The sequence below is a fragment of the Engystomops pustulosus genome, chromosome 5 (assembly GCF_040894005.1).
Source record: "Engystomops pustulosus chromosome 5, aEngPut4.maternal, whole genome shotgun sequence".
Taxonomy (NCBI): Eukaryota; Metazoa; Chordata; class Amphibia; order Anura; family Leptodactylidae; genus Engystomops; species Engystomops pustulosus.
The window spans coordinates 34,199,702-34,215,965 of record NC_092415.1 but is presented as its reverse complement, the minus strand read 5'-3'; the positions used below and the strand labels follow the sequence as shown (position 1 = coordinate 34,215,965).

The 16,264-nt window shown below is 54.4% G+C and overlaps 9 non-coding genes and 4 pseudogenes across 9 annotated transcripts; all 13 read left to right on the top strand.

The window, feature by feature from the left end:
* The first annotated feature begins 373 nt into the window (after positions 1-373).
* LOC140134447 (5S ribosomal RNA) lies at positions 374-503 on the top strand (annotated as a pseudogene).
* Positions 504-1,195: 692 nt separating this feature from the next.
* LOC140134323 (5S ribosomal RNA) lies at positions 1,196-1,314 on the top strand. Its single transcript, XR_011856186.1, has one exon. It is a non-coding gene; the product is annotated as a 5S ribosomal RNA (ribosomal RNA).
* A 1,291-nt stretch (positions 1,315-2,605) lies between these two features.
* Positions 2,606-2,735, top strand: LOC140134446 (5S ribosomal RNA; annotated as a pseudogene).
* Positions 2,736-3,427: 692 nt separating this feature from the next.
* On the top strand, positions 3,428-3,546 carry LOC140134322 (5S ribosomal RNA). The gene has a single exon (XR_011856185.1). It is a non-coding gene; the product is annotated as a 5S ribosomal RNA (ribosomal RNA).
* Positions 3,547-4,837: 1,291 nt separating this feature from the next.
* Positions 4,838-4,967, top strand: LOC140134445 (5S ribosomal RNA; annotated as a pseudogene).
* Positions 4,968-5,659: 692 nt separating this feature from the next.
* Positions 5,660-5,778, top strand: LOC140134321 (5S ribosomal RNA). The gene has a single exon (XR_011856184.1). It is a non-coding gene; the product is annotated as a 5S ribosomal RNA (ribosomal RNA).
* Positions 5,779-7,076: 1,298 nt separating this feature from the next.
* LOC140134383 (5S ribosomal RNA) lies at positions 7,077-7,196 on the top strand. Its single transcript, XR_011856244.1, has one exon. It is a non-coding gene; the product is annotated as a 5S ribosomal RNA (ribosomal RNA).
* A 700-nt stretch (positions 7,197-7,896) lies between these two features.
* LOC140134320 (5S ribosomal RNA) lies at positions 7,897-8,015 on the top strand. The gene has a single exon (XR_011856183.1). It is a non-coding gene; the product is annotated as a 5S ribosomal RNA (ribosomal RNA).
* Positions 8,016-9,313: 1,298 nt separating this feature from the next.
* Positions 9,314-9,433, top strand: LOC140134433 (5S ribosomal RNA). The gene has a single exon (XR_011856293.1). It is a non-coding gene; the product is annotated as a 5S ribosomal RNA (ribosomal RNA).
* Positions 9,434-10,125: 692 nt separating this feature from the next.
* LOC140134319 (5S ribosomal RNA) lies at positions 10,126-10,244 on the top strand. The gene has a single exon (XR_011856182.1). It is a non-coding gene; the product is annotated as a 5S ribosomal RNA (ribosomal RNA).
* A 3,404-nt stretch (positions 10,245-13,648) lies between these two features.
* LOC140134428 (5S ribosomal RNA) lies at positions 13,649-13,768 on the top strand. Its single transcript, XR_011856288.1, has one exon. It is a non-coding gene; the product is annotated as a 5S ribosomal RNA (ribosomal RNA).
* Positions 13,769-14,464: 696 nt separating this feature from the next.
* LOC140134533 (5S ribosomal RNA) lies at positions 14,465-14,583 on the top strand. Its single transcript, XR_011856357.1, has one exon. It is a non-coding gene; the product is annotated as a 5S ribosomal RNA (ribosomal RNA).
* Positions 14,584-15,881: 1,298 nt separating this feature from the next.
* LOC140134441 (5S ribosomal RNA) lies at positions 15,882-16,001 on the top strand (annotated as a pseudogene).
* Positions 16,002-16,264: the final 263 nt, after the last annotated feature.

Sequence of the window (16,264 nt, the reverse complement as noted above, 5' to 3'; positions counted from 1 at the left end):
GAGCCTGCTGGTTGTGCTTTCCAAACAGCTTCCCCCCAAAAGCAGTTTTTAGGCCATGGAGAAAGGCGTCTGGCCGCTCAGGTGGAGAGTTGCCACGGTGAGGGGGTTTGATTGCTCAACAACAGCTGTCATGACAGGGGCTACAGCCAGCCCTTGCAGTTGCACTTTGCCGGCGCGGAGGTATAGAAAGGCCAAAGTTTTGCCGCTGGCCAAAGAGGAGGAGCCCTTCCCCCACCCCCCATCCTGTTGTGTGTCCCTGGTGTACCCGAGGCTCGGGAGCGGCTTGGCCCAGGGCCGTGCTAGGCCGGTGCTTTGGGGCAGCACGTTGTCAGAATGGCCGCCTTTTTGGGGAGGCAGGGAAGCATGAGGTAGCGTCTACCGGCCATACCACCCTGAATACGCCCGATCTCGTCCGATCTCGTCCGATCTCGGAAGCAAAGCAGGGTCGGGCCCGGACAGTACTTGGAAGGGAGACCTCCTGGGAAGCGCGGGTGCTGTAGACCGTTTGATTACTTTTTGTCCTCTACCTCCCTCCAAGGTCCACCCCCCTCCAGCGCGGAGCTGCCAGTCCCCGAATATATGTTGCCTTGACGCATCCCCGAGCAGGAAGAGGCTGGCCCACCAAGGCCTCTGAGACGCCCACCCACCCCCCACACCGTCACCACGGCCTCTAGCTGGGTGTTCCCGCTGCAAGGCCTTGGTTGGCCCCCTGCAGCCTGCCACCTGGAAAGGTGAGAGTTAATATGAGGCCGCAGCTGAAAGGCTCAGGCCTTGAGCAGGGGCTAGTGGGGAGGGCCAGCAGAAGTGAAGTGTGCCAAAGAAGCGGGTGTAACTAGCCCGCTGGAGGGGCTGAGCTGCCGACGGCCTGCGGGCTAGCCAGCCAGCCAGCCAGCCAGCCAGCTAGCCAGCTGTGGCCAAAAGGGATGTGGGGGCTGCTGGTAGAATGTTGCAAAAAGGCGGGCTTGAGCAGTAGCAGGCTGTGGCCACGGTGCCATGAAGCTAGAGGGGGCTGTGAGGCAAGCAAGTAGGCTGCGCTGGGTGGCTTTGCTGTGCTGCACAGAGCCAGGCCATGTAAAAGAAGAGAAGAAGAAGAAGAAGAAAAAAGAAAAAAAAAAAGGGCCAAGCTTGAGCCCAGTGGAAGAAGCAGCAGGCGTCAGGCTGCAGTACAAGAGCAGCAAGTGAGAGGCCTGTCTCTGCCTACGGCCACACCACCCTGAACACGCCCGATCTCGTCTGATCTCGGAAGCTAAGCAGGGTCGGGCCTGGTTAGTACTTGGATGGGAGACCGCCTGGGAATACCAGGTGCTGTAGGCTTTTGCTTTTCCTCCCTTCAACCAGCAGGGGTCACTGTCCTCTATGCCTATTTTACATTTACTTTGCACGCTTGCTTCTTTTCACTTGCTTTCTCTCTTGCACTCTTTAACCCTTGCAAAGCCCTAGCAGTCGCCTTGGCCCCCCCCTGTCACTTTTCAACTGCGGGGATACCTCAAGAGCAAGGCGCCCACCAGCGTTCTTGTTTATTCCTCTTACTTCTGCCCCAAATTTCAACCCCCAGCGTCTCCCATAGGGCTGGAGGCAAGGGGGGGCATTTGTCATCTAGCTTTGTGCAGCGCTGCGTAATGTGTAGGCGCTATATAAATAAAGAAGGATTCTTTTTATTATCAGACAGGCATCTTTGGCACTGTTTTAAGGGGGTCATTTAGTTTTGTCTTTTGTCTTTTTTTCCCTTGTATTTGTCAGCTTTTCGGGGGAAAAGGGGTAGATTTGCAGAAAACTTTGTGGCTGTTTTAGCCGCCTTGCAGAGTGACAAACACAGTGAGGCAAGCGTTGCCTTTGAAAAGGGTCAATTGCTAAATCCTGCTTTGCGCGGCCTGGCAGGAGGCGAGCGAATGCGACATTTGTGTCTCAGTGCTGTGCGGGGGGTTTGGCATGAAATGCTCCTTGCGGCTTTTTGCTGGCAAAAAGTGTCAAAAACCTGTGACGCCACCTTTGTTTTGCGCCGTTTTTCAAGCCAAAAAGTTGCGTAATCTGGGGGCTTAATCCCCAAGCCCCCATGGGCGCTAGGCGGCTGTCCGATTTCCACAGCCAGCCAGTTATCCAGCCAGCCAGTTATCCAGCCAGCCGCCCCAGCCCAGCCTGTTAGCAAGCCACGCGTCCCAGTACAGGGAAGCTGTGGGTGGTAAAAGCAGCTGGCAACTATGTCACCTGTTTTGTCTCCATCCCAGGTGGCTGGAGCCTGCTGGTTGTGCTTTCCAAACAGCTTCCCCCCAAAAGCAGTTTTTAGGCCATGGAGAAAGGCGTCTGGCCGCTCAGGTGGAGAGTTGCCACGGTGAGGGGGTTTGATTGCTCAACAACAGCTGTCATGACAGGGGCTACAGCCAGCCCTTGCAGTTGCACTTTGCCGGCGCGGAGGTATAGAAAGGCCAAAGTTTTGCCGCTGGCCAAAGAGGAGGAGCCCTTCCCCCACCCCCCATCCTGTTGTGTGTCCCTGGTGTACCCGAGGCTCGGGAGCGGCTTGGCCCAGGGCCGTGCTAGGCCGGTGCTTTGGGGCAGCACGTTGTCAGAATGGCCGCCTTTTTGGGGAGGCAGGGAAGCATGAGGTAGCGTCTACCGGCCATACCACCCTGAATACGCCCGATCTCGTCCGATCTCGTCCGATCTCGGAAGCAAAGCAGGGTCGGGCCCGGACAGTACTTGGAAGGGAGACCTCCTGGGAAGCGCGGGTGCTGTAGACCGTTTGATTACTTTTTGTCCTCTACCTCCCTCCAAGGTCCACCCCCCTCCAGCGCGGAGCTGCCAGTCCCCGAATATATGTTGCCTTGACGCATCCCCGAGCAGGAAGAGGCTGGCCCACCAAGGCCTCTGAGACGCCCACCCACCCCCCACACCGTCACCACGGCCTCTAGCTGGGTGTTCCCGCTGCAAGGCCTTGGTTGGCCCCCTGCAGCCTGCCACCTGGAAAGGTGAGAGTTAATATGAGGCCGCAGCTGAAAGGCTCAGGCCTTGAGCAGGGGCTAGTGGGGAGGGCCAGCAGAAGTGAAGTGTGCCAAAGAAGCGGGTGTAACTAGCCCGCTGGAGGGGCTGAGCTGCCGACGGCCTGCGGGCTAGCCAGCCAGCCAGCCAGCCAGCCAGCTAGCCAGCTGTGGCCAAAAGGGATGTGGGGGCTGCTGGTAGAATGTTGCAAAAAGGCGGTCTTGAGCAGTAGCAGGCTGTGGCCACGGTGCCATGAAGCTAGAGGGGGCTGTGAGGCAAGCAAGTAGGCTGCGCTGGGTGGCTTTGCTGTGCTGCACAGAGCCAGGCCATGTAAAAGAAGAGAAGAAGAAGAAGAAGAAAAAAGAAAAAAAAAAAGGGCCAAGCTTGAGCCCAGTGGAAGAAGCAGCAGGCGTCAGGCTGCAGTACAAGAGCAGCAAGTGAGAGGCCTGTCTCTGCCTACGGCCACACCACCCTGAACACGCCCGATCTCGTCTGATCTCGGAAGCTAAGCAGGGTCGGGCCTGGTTAGTACTTGGATGGGAGACCGCCTGGGAATACCAGGTGCTGTAGGCTTTTGCTTTTCCTCCCTTCAACCAGCAGGGGTCACTGTCCTCTATGCCTATTTTACATTTACTTTGCACGCTTGCTTCTTTTCACTTGCTTTCTCTCTTGCACTCTTTAACCCTTGCAAAGCCCTAGCAGTCGCCTTGGCCCCCCCCTGTCACTTTTCAACTGCGGGGATACCTCAAGAGCAAGGCGCCCACCAGCGTTCTTGTTTATTCCTCTTACTTCTGCCCCAAATTTCAACCCCCAGCGTCTCCCATAGGGCTGGAGGCAAGGGGGGGCATTTGTCATCTAGCTTTGTGCAGCGCTGCGTAATGTGTAGGCGCTATATAAATAAAGAAGGATTCTTTTTATTATCAGACAGGCATCTTTGGCACTGTTTTAAGGGGGTCATTTAGTTTTGTCTTTTGTCTTTTTTTCCCTTGTATTTGTCAGCTTTTCGGGGGAAAAGGGGTAGATTTGCAGAAAACTTTGTGGCTGTTTTAGCCGCCTTGCAGAGTGACAAACACAGTGAGGCAAGCGTTGCCTTTGAAAAGGGTCAATTGCTAAATCCTGCTTTGCGCGGCCTGGCAGGAGGCGAGCGAATGCGACATTTGTGTCTCAGTGCTGTGCGGGGGGTTTGGCATGAAATGCTCCTTGCGGCTTTTTGCTGGCAAAAAGTGTCAAAAACCTGTGACGCCACCTTTGTTTTGCGCCGTTTTTCAAGCCAAAAAGTTGCGTAATCTGGGGGCTTAATCCCCAAGCCCCCATGGGCGCTAGGCGGCTGTCCGATTTCCACAGCCAGCCAGTTATCCAGCCAGCCAGTTATCCAGCCAGCCGCCCCAGCCCAGCCTGTTAGCAAGCCACGCGTCCCAGTACAGGGAAGCTGTGGGTGGTAAAAGCAGCTGGCAACTATGTCACCTGTTTTGTCTCCATCCCAGGTGGCTGGAGCCTGCTGGTTGTGCTTTCCAAACAGCTTCCCCCCAAAAGCAGTTTTTAGGCCATGGAGAAAGGCGTCTGGCCGCTCAGGTGGAGAGTTGCCACGGTGAGGGGGTTTGATTGCTCAACAACAGCTGTCATGACAGGGGCTACAGCCAGCCCTTGCAGTTGCACTTTGCCGGCGCGGAGGTATAGAAAGGCCAAAGTTTTGCCGCTGGCCAAAGAGGAGGAGCCCTTCCCCCACCCCCCATCCTGTTGTGTGTCCCTGGTGTACCCGAGGCTCGGGAGCGGCTTGGCCCAGGGCCGTGCTAGGCCGGTGCTTTGGGGCAGCACGTTGTCAGAATGGCCGCCTTTTTGGGGAGGCAGGGAAGCATGAGGTAGCGTCTACCGGCCATACCACCCTGAATACGCCCGATCTCGTCCGATCTCGTCCGATCTCGGAAGCAAAGCAGGGTCGGGCCCGGACAGTACTTGGAAGGGAGACCTCCTGGGAAGCGCGGGTGCTGTAGACCGTTTGATTACTTTTTGTCCTCTACCTCCCTCCAAGGTCCACCCCCCTCCAGCGCGGAGCTGCCAGTCCCCGAATATATGTTGCCTTGACGCATCCCCGAGCAGGAAGAGGCTGGCCCACCAAGGCCTCTGAGACGCCCACCCACCCCCCACACCGTCACCACGGCCTCTAGCTGGGTGTTCCCGCTGCAAGGCCTTGGTTGGCCCCCTGCAGCCTGCCACCTGGAAAGGTGAGAGTTAATATGAGGCCGCAGCTGAAAGGCTCAGGCCTTGAGCAGGGGCTAGTGGGGAGGGCCAGCAGAAGTGAAGTGTGCCAAAGAAGCGGGTGTAACTAGCCCGCTGGAGGGGCTGAGCTGCCGACGGCCTGCGGGCTAGCCAGCCAGCCAGCCAGCCAGCCAGCTAGCCAGCTGTGGCCAAAAGGGATGTGGGGGCTGCTGGTAGAATGTTGCAAAAAGGCGGTCTTGAGCAGTAGCAGGCTGTGGCCACGGTGCCATGAAGCTAGAGGGGGCTGTGAGGCAAGCAAGTAGGCTGCGCTGGGTGGCTTTGCTGTGCTGCACAGAGCCAGGCCATGTAAAAGAAGAGAAGAAGAAGAAGAAGAAAAAAGAAAAAAAAAAAGGGCCAAGCTTGAGCCCAGTGGAAGAAGCAGCAGGCGTCAGGCTGCAGTACAAGAGCAGCAAGTGAGAGGCCTGTCTCTGCCTACGGCCACACCACCCTGAACACGCCCGATCTCGTCTGATCTCGGAAGCTAAGCAGGGTCGGGCCTGGTTAGTACTTGGATGGGAGACCGCCTGGGAATACCAGGTGCTGTAGGCTTTTGCTTTTCCTCCCTTCAACCAGCAGGGGTCACTGTCCTCTATGCCTATTTTACATTTACTTTGCACGCTTGCTTCTTTTCACTTGCTTTCTCTCTTGCACTCTTTAACCCTTGCAAAGCCCTAGCAGTCGCCTTGGCCCCCCCCTGTCACTTTTCAACTGCGGGGATACCTCAAGAGCAAGGCGCCCACCAGCGTTCTTGTTTATTCCTCTTACTTCTGCCCCAAATTTCAACCCCCAGCGTCTCCCATAGGGCTGGAGGCAAGGGGGGGCATTTGTCATCTAGCTTTGTGCAGCGCTGCGTAATGTGTAGGCGCTATATAAATAAAGAAGGATTCTTTTTATTATCAGACAGGCATCTTTGGCACTGTTTTAAGGGGGTCATTTAGTTTTGTCTTTTGTCTTTTTTTCCCTTGTATTTGTCAGCTTTTCGGGGGAAAAGGGGTAGATTTGCAGAAAACTTTGTGGCTGTTTTAGCCGCCTTGCAGAGTGACAAACACAGTGAGGCAAGCGTTGCCTTTGAAAAGGGTCAATTGCTAAATCCTGCTTTGCGCGGCCTGGCAGGAGGCGAGCGAATGCGACATTTGTGTCTCAGTGCTGTGCGGGGGGTTTGGCATGAAATGCTCCTTGCGGCTTTTTGCTGGCAAAAAGTGTCAAAAACCTGTGACGCCACCTTTGTTTTGCGCCGTTTTTCAAGCCAAAAAGTTGCGTAAACTGGGGGCTTAATCCCCAAGCCCCCATGGGCGCTAGGCGGCTGTCCGATTTCCACAGCCAGCCAGTTATCCAGCCAGCCGGCGGCGCCAGCCGCCCCAGCCCAGCCTGTTAGCAAGCCACGCGTCCCAGTACAGGGAAGCTGTGGGTGGTAAAAGCAGCTGCCAATGGCTGGCAACTATGTCACCTGTTTTGTCTCCATCCCAGGTGGCTGGAGCCTGCTGGTTGTGCTTTCCAAACAGCTTCCCCCCAAAAGCAGTTTTTAGGCCATGGAGAAAGGCGGCTGGCCGCTCAGGTGGAGAGTTGCCACGGTGAGGGGGTTTGATTGCTCAACAACAGCTGTCATGACAGGGGCTACAGCCAGCCCTTGCAGTTGCACTTTGCCGGCGCGGAGGTATAGAAAGGCCAAAGTTTTGCCGCTGGCCAAAGAGGAGGAGCCCTTCCCCCACCCCCCATCCTGTTGTGTGTCCCTGGTGTACCCGAGGCACGGGAGCGGCTTGGCCCAGGGCCGTGCTAGGCCGGTGCTTTGGGGCAGCACGTTGTCAGAATGGACGCCTTTTTGGGGAGGCAGGGAAGCATGAGGTAGCGTCTACCGGCCATACCACCCTGAATACGCCCGATCTCGTCCGATCTCGGAAGCAAAGCAGGGTCGGGCCCGGACAGTACTTGGATGGGAGACCTCCTGGGAAGCATGGGTGCTGTAGACCGTTTGATTACTTTTTGTCCTCTACCTCCCTCCAAGGTCCACCCCCCTCCAGCGCGGAGCTGCCAGTCCCCGAATATATGTTGCCTTGACGCATCCCCGAGCAGGAAGAGGCTGGCCCACCAAGGCCTCTGAGACGCCCACCCACCCCCCACACCGTCACCACGGCCTCTAGCTGGGTGTTCCCGCTGCAAGGCCTTGGTTGGCCCCCTGCAGCCTGCCACCTGGAAAGGTGAGAGTTAATATGAGGCCGCAGCTGAAAGGCTCAGGCCTTGAGCAGGGGCTAGTGGGGAGGGCCAGCAGAAGTGAAGTGTGCCAAAGAAGCGGGTGTAACTAGCCCGCTGGAGGGGCTGAGCTGCCGACGGCCTGCGGGCTAGCCAGCCAGCCAGCCAGCCAGCCAGCCAGCCAGCTAGCCAGCTGTGGCCAAAAGGGATGTGGGGGCTGCTGGTAGAATGTTGCAAAAAGGCGGGCTTGAGCAGTAGCAGGCTGTGGCCACGGTGCCATGAAGCTAGAGGGGGCTGTGAGGCAAGCAAGTAGGCTGTGCTGGGTGGCTTTGCTGTGCTGCACAGAGCCAGGCCATGTAAAAGAAGAGAAGAAGAAGAAGAAGAAAAAAGAAAAAAAAAAAGGGCCAAGCTTGAGCCCAGTGGAAGAAGCAGCAGGCGTCAGGCTGCAGTACAAGAGCAGCAAGTGAGAGGCCTGTCTCTGCCTACGGCCACACCACCCTGAACACGCCCGATCTCGTCTGATCTCGGAAGCTAAGCAGGGTCGGGCCTGGTTAGTACTTGGATGGGAGACCGCCTGGGAATACCAGGTGCTGTAGGCTTTTGCTTTTCCTCCCTTCAACCAGCAGGGGTCACTGTCCTCTATGCCTATTTTACATTTACTTTGCACGCTTGCTTCTTTTCACTTGCTTTCTCTCTTGCACTCTTTAACCCTTGCAAAGCCCTAGCAGTCGCCTTGGCCCCCCCCTGTCACTTTTCAACTGCGGGGATACCTCAAGAGCAAGGCGCCCACCAGCGTTCTTGTTTATTCCTCTTACTTCTGCCCCAAATTTCAACCCCCAGCGTCTCCCATAGGGCTGGAGGCAAGGGAGGGCATTTGTCATCTAGCTTTGTGCAGCGCTGCGTAATGTGTAGGCGCTATATAAATAAAGAAGGATTCTTTTTATTATCAGACAGGCATCTTTGGCACTGTTTTAAGGGGGTCATTTAGTTTTGTCTTTTGTCTTTTTTTCCCTTGTATTTGTCAGCTTTTCGGGGGAAAAGGGGTAGATTTGCAGAAAACTTTGTGGCTGTTTTAGCCGCCTTGCAGAGTGACAAACACAGTGAGGCAAGCGTTGCCTTTGAAAAGGGTCAATTGCTAAATCCTGCTTTGCGCGGCCTGGCAGGAGGCGAGCGAATGCGACATTTGTGTCTCAGTGCTGTGCGGGGGGTTTGGCATGAAATGCTCCTTGCGGCTTTTTGCTGGCAAAAAGTGTCAAAAACCTGTGACGCCACCTTTGTTTTGCGCCGTTTTTCAAGCCAAAAAGTTGCGTAAACTGGGGGCTTAATCCCCAAGCCCCCATGGGCGCTAGGCGGCTGTCCGATTTCCACAGCCAGCCAGTTATCCAGCCAGCCGGCGGCGCCAGCCGCCCCAGCCCAGCCTGTTAGCAAGCCACGCGTCCCAGTACAGGGAAGCTGTGGGTGGTAAAAGCAGCTGCCAATGGCTGGCAACTATGTCACCTGTTTTGTCTCCATCCCAGGTGGCTGGAGCCTGCTGGTTGTGCTTTCCAAACAGCTTCCCCCCAAAAGCAGATTTTAGGCCATGGAGAAAGGCGGCTGGCCGCTCAGGTGGAGAGTTGCCACGGTGAGGGGGTTTGATTGCTCAACAACAGCTGTCATGACAGGGGCTACAGCCAGCCCTTGCAGTTGCACTTTGCCGGCGCGGAGGTATAGAAAGGCCAAAGTTTTGCCGCTGGCCAAAGAGGAGGAGCCCTTCCCCCACCCCCCATCCTGTTGTGTGTCCCTGGTGTACCCGAGGCACGGGAGCGGCTTGGCCCAGGGCCGTGCTAGGCCGGTGCTTTGGGGCAGCACGTTGTCAGAATGGACGCCTTTTTGGGGAGGCAGGGAAGCATGAGGTAGCGTCTACCGGCCATACCACCCTGAATACGCCCGATCTCGTCCGATCTCGGAAGCAAAGCAGGGTCGGGCCCTGACAGTACTTGGATGGGAGACCTCCTGGGAAGCATGGGTGCTGTAGACCGTTTGATTACTTTTTGTCCTCTACCTCCCTCCAAGGTCCACCCCCCTCCAGCGCGGAGCTGCCAGTCCCCGAATATATGTTGCCTTGACGCATCCCCGAGCAGGAAGAGGCTGGCCCACCAAGGCCTCTGAGACGCCCACCCACCCCCCACACCGTCACCACGGCCTCTAGCTGGGTGTTCCCGCTGCAAGGCCTTGGTTGGCCCCCTGCAGCCTGCCACCTGGAAAGGTGAGAGTTAATATGAGGCCGCAGCTGAAAGGCTCAGGCCTTGAGCAGGGGCTAGTGGGGAGGGCCAGCAGAAGTGAAGTGTGCCAAAGAAGCGGGTGTAACTAGCCCGCTGGAGGGGCTGAGCTGCCGACGGCCTGCGGGCTAGCCAGCCAGCCAGCCAGCCAGCCAGCTAGCCAGCTGTGGCCAAAAGGGATGTGGGGGCTGCTGGTAGAATGTTGCAAAAAGGCGGGCTTGAGCAGTAGCAGGCTGTGGCCACGGTGCCATGAAGCTAGAGGGGGCTGTGAGGCAAGCAAGTAGGCTGTGCTGGGTGGCTTTGCTGTGCTGCACAGAGCCAGGCCATGTAAAAGAAGAGAAGAAGAAGAAGAAGAAAAAAGAAAAAAAAAAAGGGCCAAGCTTGAGCCCAGTGGAAGAAGCAGTAGGCGTCAGGCTGCAGTACAAGAGCAGCAAGTGAGAGGCCTGTCTCTGCCTACGGCCACACCACCCTGAACACGCCCGATCTCGTCTGATCTCGGAAGCTAAGCAGGGTCGGGCCTGGTTAGTACTTGGATGGGAGACCGCCTGGGAATACCAGGTGCTGTAGGCTTTTGCTTTTCCTCCCTTCAACCAGCAGGGGTCACTGTCCTCTATGCCTATTTTACATTTACTTTGCACGCTTGCTTCTTTTCACTTGCTTTCTCTCTTGCACTCTTTAACCCTTGCAAAGCCCTAGCAGTCGCCTTGGCCCCCCCCCTGTCACTTTTCAACTGCGGGGATACCTCAAGAGCAAGGCGCCCACCAGCGTTCTTGTTTATTCCTCTTACTTCTGCCCCAAATTTCAACCCCCAGCGTCTCCCATAGGGCTGGAGGCAAGGGGGGGCATTTGTCATCTAGCTTTGTGCAGCGCTGCGTAATGTGTAGGCGCTATATAAATAAAGAAGGATTCTTTTTATTATCAGACAGGCATCTTTGGCACTGTTTTAACCCCTTAAGGACGCAGCCATTTTGCAGGTTAAGGCTCAGCCCGATTTTTTGGATTCTGACTTGCTTCGCTTTATATGGTTATAACTTTTGAACACTGTTACTTATCAAAACGATTCTGAGATTGTTTTTTCCCCACATGTTGTACTTCATTTTAGTGGTAAATTTTGGCAGATAAGTTTTGCGTTTATTTACAAAAAAAAGAAAATATGATAAATTTTTTGAAAAATTTGCCATTTTCGAAATTCTAAATCATTGCGTTTTCAGGCAGATCGATTTACCACCTAAATAAGTTGCTGAATAACATTTCCCATTTGTCTACTTTACATTTTCATAATTTCTGAAATGTCTGGATAATTTATTTTGATGTCACGCGGCTTACAAATAGAATAGCGCTTTTCCAGATTTTCAGAATTGACTATTTTGGGGATAAATACAGTTTTGAATGAAATTTTACATATTTAGCATCAAAACCCCCTATATAATCTACCCATTTTCAAATCTGCACCCCTCAAGCTATCAGAAACAGCTTTTACGAAGATTGTTAACCCCTTGAGATCTTCATAGTAATTGAATCAAAATGGAGGTGAAATTTAGAATGGTCATACTGTTCCCTTATACGTTCATTTAGCACTAAAATTTACACATTTCCAAAATATAAAAAGAGAAAACCCACCATACAATTTGTTCTGCAATTTCTCCTGAGTACAAAGACCCCCCACATGTGGCTGTGACTTGTTTTATGGGCGCACAGCGAGACGCAGAAGGGAAGGAGCGCCCTGCAGCTGCCAGGATTTTAGTTTCCTCATTGGCCCCTTTTGAAGGCTATAAAATTTTCGCTTTTTCGTTATTGGGGCCATGTGACGGCATTTTTTTTGCGGGATGAGATGCTTTTTCCATTGTTACCATTTTGGGGTTGGTATCACCTATTGTTGAAAATTTAGGAACTTTTTTTGAGGGCAGGAGTAGAAAAGCATCAATTCTGTACTGGATTTTTGACTTTTTTTTTTTTGGTGTTCACCGTATAGACTAATAATCCTGTTAGCTTTATTCTATGGGTTGATACGATTACGGGGATACCAGACATGAATATATTTTCTTACGTTTTACTAAATTTGTCAAACAAAACCCTAATGTGGGGAAAAATCTATAATTTTTGTATTGCCATCTTCCAAGTGGCATAACTTTGTTACGTTTTTGGCTACGGAGCTGGTTGATGGCTTGTTTTTTGCGGGACATGTTGTACTTTGCACCAGTATCATGTCTAAGTACATATGGTTTTTTGGTCGCATTTTATAGCATTTTTTGTGGGATTGAAAAGGTAAAAATCATAATTTTTGGAGGGTTTATAACAGTTTTTTTTTACGGCGTTTATCGTGCGGGTTCAATAATGATTTACTTTTATTCTACGGGTTGTTACGGACGCGGTGATACTATATATGTGGGGTTTGTGTTATGATTTAGACTTTTTTTTTGAGTTATATGTCTCTTTATATGTTTTGGGGGTTTGGGGCATTTTTAGGGATTTATGACTTTATTTTTTTATTGAATAACTTTTTTTTTTACTTTTTCACTTTTATACCATGGGACATGAAGAAGCAATCCTCTGATTGCTTCTTCATGATAATATTCTGCAATACTCATGTATTGCAGAGTATTATCAGTGTCAGCCTATGCACTTGCATAGGCTGGCACTGTGCCAGTAAGATGACGTCACAGACGCCATCTTACTGGCAATTCTTGCTAGTAACTCTGGGGTCCAGATCGGACCCCAGAGTTACTATAGCAACGATCGGCGCCCCCCGAAAACGGTTCGGGGGGGCCGATCGTGGGGGAAAGACACCCCAGATGCTTGTTAGATGCCGCGGTCGCGCTGACCGCGGCATCTAAAGGGTTAAGCACCCGCGATCGGAGACAACTCCGATCGCGGGTGTTACACTGGGGTGCCGGCTATTAGTTACAGCCGGCACCCCGTGTTTCCCGATGCCGGTTCGGCTCTGATCCAGAGCCGAGCCGGCATAAGCGCCGTGGCGGATATATCCGCCACTGAGCGCTAAGTCACTGCGCTCCGTGGCGGATATATCCGCCGCGGAGCGTGAAGGGGTTAAGGGGGTCATTTAGTTTTGTCTTTTGTCTTTTTTTCCCTTGTATTTGTCAGCTTTTCGGGGGAAAAGGGGTAGATTTGCAGAAAACTTTGTGGCTGTTTTAGCCGCCTTGCAGAGTGACAAACACAGTGAGGCAAGCGTTGCCTTTGAAAAGGGTCAATTGCTAAATCCTGCTTTGCGCGGCCTGGCAGGAGGCGAGCGAATGCGACATTTGTGTCTCAGTGCTGTGCGGGGGGTTTGGCATGAAATGCTCCTTGCGGCTTTTTGCTGGCAAAAAGTGTCAAAAACCTGTGACGCCACCTTTGTTTTGCGCCGTTTTTCAAGCCAAAAAGTTGCGTAAACTGGGGGCTTAATCCCCAAGCCCCCATGGGCGCTAGGCGGCTGTCCGATTTCCACAGCCAGCCAGTTATCCAGCCAGCCGGCGGCGCCAGCCGCCCCAGCCCAGCCTGTTAGCAAGCCACGCGTCCCAGTACAGGGAAGCTGTGGGTGGTAAAAGCAGCTGCCAATGGCTGGCAACTATGTCACCTGTTTTGTCTCCATCCCAGGTGGCTGGAGCCTGCTGGTTGTGCTTTCCAAACAGCTTCCACCCAAAAGCAGATTTTAGGCCATGGAGAAAGGCGGCTGGCCGCTCAGGTGGAGAGTTGCCACGGTGAGGGGGTTTGATTGCTCAACAACAGCTGTCATGACAGGGGCTACAGCCAGCCCTTGCAGTTGCACTTTGCCGGCGCGGAGGTATAGAAAGGCCAAAGTTTTGCCGCTGGCCAAAGAGGAGGAGCCCTTCCCCCACCCCCCATCCTGTTGTGTGTCCCTGGTGTACCCGAGGCACGGGAGCGGCTTGGCCCAGGGCCGTGCTAGGCCGGTGCTTTGGGGCAGCACGTTGTCAGAATGGACGCCTTTTTGGGGAGGCAGGGAAGCATGAGGTAGCGTCTACCGGCCATACCACCCTGAATACGCCCGATCTCGTCCGATCTCGGAAGCAAAGCAGGGTCGGGCTCGGACAGTACTTGGATGGGAGACCTCCTGGGAAGCGCGGGTGCTGTAGACCGTTTGATTACTTTTTGTCCTCTACCTCCCTCCAAGGTCCACCCCCCTCCAGCGCGGAGCTGCCAGTCCCCGAATATATGTTGCCTTGACGCATCCCCGAGCAGGAAGAGGCTGGCCCACCAAGGCCTCTGAGACGCCCACCCACCCCCCACACCGTCACCACGGCCTCTAGCTGGGTGTTCCCGCTGCAAGGCCTTGGTTGGCCCCCTGCAGCCTGCCACCTGGAAAGGTGAGAGTTAATATGAGGCCGCAGCTGAAAGGCTCAGGCCTTGAGCAGGGGCTAGTGGGGAGGGCCAGCAGAAGTGAAGTGTGCCAAAGAAGCGGGTGTAACTAGCCCGCTGGAGGGGCTGAGCTGCCGACGGCCTGCGGGCTAGCCAGCCAGCCAGCCAGCCAGCCAGCCAGCTAGCCAGCTGTGGCCAAAAGGGATGTGGGGGCTGCTGGTAGAATGTTGCAAAAAGGCGGGCTTGAGCAGTAGCAGGCTGTGGCCACGGTGCCATGAAGCTAGAGGGGGCTGTGAGGCAAGCAAGTAGGCTGTGCTGGGTGGCTTTGCTGTGCTGCACAGAGCCAGGCCATGTAAAAGAAGAGAAGAAGAAGAAGAAGAAAAAAGAAAAAAAAAAAGGGCCAAGCTTGAGCCCAGTGGAAGAAGCAGCAGGCGTCAGGCTGCAGTACAAGAGCAGCAAGTGAGAGGCCTGTCTCTGCCTACGGCCACACCACCCTGAACACGCCCGATCTCGTCTGATCTCGGAAGCTAAGCAGGGTCGGGCCTGGTTAGTACTTGGATGGGAGACCGCCTGGGAATACCAGGTGCTGTAGGCTTTTGCTTTTCCTCCCTTCAACCAGCAGGGGTCACTGTCCTCTATGCCTATTTTACATTTACTTTGCACGCTTGCTTCTTTTCACTTGCTTTCTCTCTTGCACTCTTTAACCCTTGCAAAGCCCTAGCAGTCGCCTTGGCCCCCCCCTGTCACTTTTCAACTGCGGGGATACCTCAAGAGCAAGGCGCCCACCAGCGTTCTTGTTTATTCCTCTTACTTCTGCCCCAAATTTCAACCCCCAGCGTCTCCCATAGGGCTGGAGGCAAGGGGGGGCATTTGTCATCTAGCTTTGTGCAGCGCTGCGTAATGTGTAGGCGCTATATAAATAAAGAAGGATTCTTTTTATTATCAGACAGGCATCTTTGGCACTGTTTTAAGGGGGTCATTTAGTTTTGTCTTTTGTCTTTTTTTCCCTTGTATTTGTCAGCTTTTCGGGGGAAAAGGGGTAGATTTGCAGAAAACTTTGTGGCTGTTTTAGCCGCCTTGCAGAGTGACAAACACAGTGAGGCAAGCGTTGCCTTTGAAAAGGGTCAATTGCTAAATCCTGCTTTGCGCGGCCTGGCAGGAGGCGAGCGAATGCGACATTTGTGTCTCAGTGCTGTGCGGGGGGTTTGGCATGAAATGCTCCTTGCGGCTTTTTGCTGGCAAAAAGTGTCAAAAACCTGTGACGCCACCTTTGTTTTGCGCCGTTTTTCAAGCCAAAAAGTTGCGTAAACTGGGGGCTTAATCCCCAAGCCCCCATGGGCGCTAGGCGGCTGTCCGATTTCCACAGCCAGCCAGTTATCCAGCCAGCCGGCGGCGCCAGCCGCCCCAGCCCAGCCTGTTAGCAAGCCACGCGTCCCAGTACAGGGAAGCTGTGGGTGGTAAAAGCAGCTGCCAATGGCTGGCAACTATGTCACCTGTTTTGTCTCCATCCCAGGTGGCTGGAGCCTGCTGGTTGTGCTTTCCAAACAGCTTCCCCCCAAAAGCAGTTTTTAGGCCATGGAGAAAGGCGGCTGGCCGCTCAGGTGGAGAGTTGCCACGGTGAGGGGGTTTGATTGCTCAACAACAGCTGTCATGACAGGGGCTACAGCCAGCCCTTGCAGTTGCACTTTGCCGGCGCGGAGGTATAGAAAGGCCAAAGTTTTGCCGCTGGCCAAAGAGGAGGAGCCCTTCCCCCACCCCCCATCCTGTTGTGTGTCCCTGGTGTACCCGAGGCACGGGAGCGGCTTGGCCCAGGGCCGTGCTAGGCCGGTGCTTTGGGGCAGCACGTTGTCAGAATGGACGCCTTTTTGGGGAGGCAGGGAAGCATGAGGTAGCGTCTACCGGCCATACCACCCTGAATACGCCCGATCTCGTCCGATCTCGGAAGCAAAGCAGGGTCAGGCCCGGACAGTACTTGGATGGGAGACCTCCTGGGAAGCATGGGTGCTGTAGACCGTTTGATTACTTTTTGTCCTCTACCTCCCTCCAAGGTCCACCCCCCTCCAGCGCGGAGCTGCCAGTCCCCGAATATATGTTGCCTTGACGCATCCCCGAGCAGGAAGAGGCTGGCCCACCAAGGCCTCTGAGACGCCCACCCACCCCCCACACCGTCACCACGGCCTCTAGCTGGGTGTTCCCGCTGCAAGGCCTTGGTTGGCCCCCTGCAGCCTGCCACCTGGAAAGGTGAGAGTTAATATGAGGCCGCAGCTGAAAGGCTC